Source organism: Saccostrea cucullata, unplaced genomic scaffold (assembly GCF_032062105.1).
Source record: "Saccostrea cucullata isolate Sc308-1 unplaced genomic scaffold, CSIRO_AGI_Scuc_v1 ctg365, whole genome shotgun sequence".
NCBI classification, from domain to species: domain Eukaryota; kingdom Metazoa; phylum Mollusca; class Bivalvia; order Ostreida; family Ostreidae; genus Saccostrea; species Saccostrea cuccullata.
In genome coordinates, this window is record NW_026936150.1 from 155,939 (window position 1) to 159,797 (window position 3,859).

The following is a 3,859-nucleotide window of genomic DNA, read 5'->3' on the forward strand; positions in this document are numbered from 1 at the left end:
ACAAGCCTCTCACACAAACCTATGAATTACACCCATGTATTTCTCACAGAATTTTTTTTTGACAACAATTATTTCCTCTGCAGTAATCAAACTTGTTCCTTGTAGTAAAAAAGCCACAGCACATTACACCTAGCTTTACCATGCTCCAAATCAAGAATTAACTTATATCACCATTAAGTTTTGATATGAAAGAAGATAAGCTAAATAACATGCAAGCAAACTTGTGAAATCAGGTTTGTGAAGTTGTCCTATAGCTGTGAAATATCTGCTTTACACCAGTTTTACCAGGCTTTTGCTGTATCTTTGTTTTCTGGACTGTTCAGTGTAGATATTATTTAGTTATATTTTTCACATTATCTGTGGGTTGTTTATGTGTATTTATTTTGTTTTTATGATCCAGACAGAAATAGCTCCCCCTGTGTCATACACTCTGTGGTTGCCATGGCCTTAATTCTTTTTTTAAATCTAATTAAATGTATTCTTGCTTTTGATTGCGGCAGTCTGTTATTAAATATTTTGTAGCATGTTAATGAAGTTGTTACAATTTTTTCCATTTTTGACAATTGATGTAGCCTTTATCTTACAATGTGCATATATTTTTCAAAATAAAAAAAGGTTTTTGATGTTGTGTAAGTTTGGTTAAATTGTCTTCCTATTTTTCTTGGATTTGAAAAGAAAAAGAGATCAAAGAAGGGCACACAGGATGAAAAGCCAGGTTTCCCAAATTTGGAAACCCGATGGAAACATATGGGAATCGTGACATCTGTAGTTTCCATATAGTTTCCATTTTATGGAAACCACATAGTGGTTTCCACATAGATTCCCGACATGGAAACAATCAACCTGTGGTTTCCCGTAAGTTTCCCAAGATAGGAAACCATGGAAACATGCCCCGGTGGTTTCCATATAGATTCCCGATATGGAAACAACCAACCTGTGGTTTCCCGTAAGTTTCCCAAGATAGGAAACCATGTAAACATGCCTTAGTGGTTTCCATACAGATTCCCGACATGGAAGCCACCAATGTATAGTTTTCCCCATGTTTCCCAGGCAGGGAAACTTTGAAAGTATATCTCAATACTAACCAACCTACCTTTTATTTTACAAAAAGTTAAGTATCTAATTATGTTACCATATTTTTACCAATTATAGAAATATTTCAAAAGTGTTTACATGCTGTATCAAAATAATTAACTTCAAACAGTTAAAATAACTAGATGTGTATTTCTGTGTGATTAATTTAATATTTCAGCACCGTGAACGCAATTCAATTTTAATTTAATTTTATTTAACTGAATTTTATTTAATTTAATTTAATTTTGAATTTGATTTATCACATAAGTTTTGGTAAACTCGTGTAGAATGCGTGAAGTGGAATAGGAAAAAGTAAGTGCATGCAGTTATGTAGAAATCAATCATTCCGATCCCACTTTCTTGAAGCTGACTATGATGAATGTTCCTTTGAAAAAAATGGAAGAGCTAAGGAAGGGTACATTTAATGAAATTATTTACAGAAAAGGTTTACTAAAAAGATCGATTAAAAAGTAAATAAAGAAATATGTCAAGTTACGATTACTGATTAAGGACAGGTGAGACGTTCCTCAATAAAATAATTAATTTTTTTCCAATATTTTGCAATTGACATTGAAGAATTATTTTTACATAATTACATGTATTCACAAGACATCAAGGTACCTTACCAGGCATTTGTGTTAGATACCAGAGGTTGGCATTTCTTATATACCGGGGTAATTGGTCAGGAAAAAAATACTTCAATTGGTTTGTCAAAATTACATTTTTAGTGTTTCAAGTTTTTAAATACAAGTTTAGAAATTGATAAAGATTTTGTTTTAATATGAATTAATATATTAATATAAACTGGTCAGATAAGAATCATTCATCGAATTGGCTTGGGGCTGAGTATTATCATGCTAGTATTTTACTATTAATAATGAATATTGTCTTTTTTAATTTATTAAATCATTGTTTTTATTATTGGGGTGGGTGGGTTGCTTTTTATTTTTTTTCTTGAGAAGCCCCCCCCCCCCCCAAAAAAAAAACGCTTTTCAAAAAGTCACTATGGTCGGCCTGTGTAATTAGGGACACCTGTCCTCACGTGCCATATCAGGTGGAGACACGTGCCGCGAAGACACCTGTCACTGTGTATTTTTTGTATATTCTATGTGAATTGAGACGGTTTTGTACCTAAAGGGAACAATGGGCTGTTGTCGAGCATGTACACACACAGTCTCCGACCGAAAATTCTCTTAAATTAAGATGATGATTCGAATTTCTTTTATCATTTAAAAAATTGTATATTCCATAAATAAAGTTATACAAGAGAACATATTTATAAAATAACCTACATTTAAGAAGTTCAATGAAAGAACAAACTATTTAGAATTTTTATTTCAATTTTCATTACTGATTTAAAATAAAACTCTCCTCTTTAGAAATTAAATAATTTTCTATAGGTATTGAATAGATCTTAATTCTCGTTGTGTATAATTATATTAAATCAGAATGACGTTAATAGATCAATGTGAAATCAAAACTGTATTTAATATTGTTGATGGGTTTTTGTGTGAAATTTGTAATCTAACGTACTACAAAGACATTTATTAGATAAATGTTTATAATATAATTCATCACATAAAACGTTTTTCCCCCTTTTTTGTTTAAATATGTACGCAGATCCCTGTGTAGTAAACGCCTGCACTTTTCGCATGAAATTACAATGTAGGGTCCTAAATGCACATACATTATATTTAACAAACTAAAAAATTTTCAGCCATTTTTTTTTTCTCCAAAGGCCATTGCTCTAGATAAAGAAAAGTCTATAATATTTTGCATGATTTTGTTTTCCATAAGAACAATGGCTTTTAAAGTAGTGCATGCTAAGGCAATCTATTAAAAGAATTAATTGTATAATTAATTCATTGTATAATTGTCACGATTGTATTTTTGTGCAGTTTTTGTTGATTTCATTCTATAAAGGTATGAAGTTTGTCAATACTCAAACAAACATTTCTTTATCTATGGTGTACACTACTTTATTTTTATTCGCCGACATGCTACTCTTTTTATAAAAAAAAAACCTTGCGTGACTAATAGACTCGATCTTCAGGCCTGTTACGTGTAGGAAAGTAATTTCCGAAGGAGTAATAAACTAACCGGGATTTTATTTTTACTAGCATACCTTACCAGATTTCTTAACGAAAAAAAAACATCAAAAGAAATACAGGGCGGGACCAGCTAAAGCTGTATGCATAAGTACAGCCCTGCACATCAACGAGTATAGATGAATTTCGACATAATCTTTCCCATGACTTCACTTATACCAATCACGACTAAAATATTGAATTAAGATACTGTTATATTTCCTGCCTTTGATGAGATGTTAGTTTTGTTCCAGCTAGAGATATAACTCTCCTAAGAAAAAGGTTTTCAACATTCTGATTCATTTAACAATTTTACGTGTTAAAATGATTTGGGAAATTTTTTTAGCTAAAGGCCAAAGAGTTTAAACATGTTAAAGTACAATGTACATGTAGCAATTAAAGAAAAGTCTAGCAGGCTCAAAATCTAATTAAACCCCGAAAAGGAGGGAGTTCGATTAGTAATTTAATCCCCCCCCCCCCAAAAAAAAACACAACAATTTATTAGCAATGAATTAAACACCGAACTTTTCAATCATCACTATTGAAATAAAAAAACTGTTCTTGATAATCATATTATAATTGTAGCTTATTTTCATGCCTTTAAGGATTCCTGTGGAAAGTTCACAATAAAAAAAAATGTGCTTTTAAAAATTTAACATCTTTTGGTGTGACATTATAAATTCATAATCATACATGTA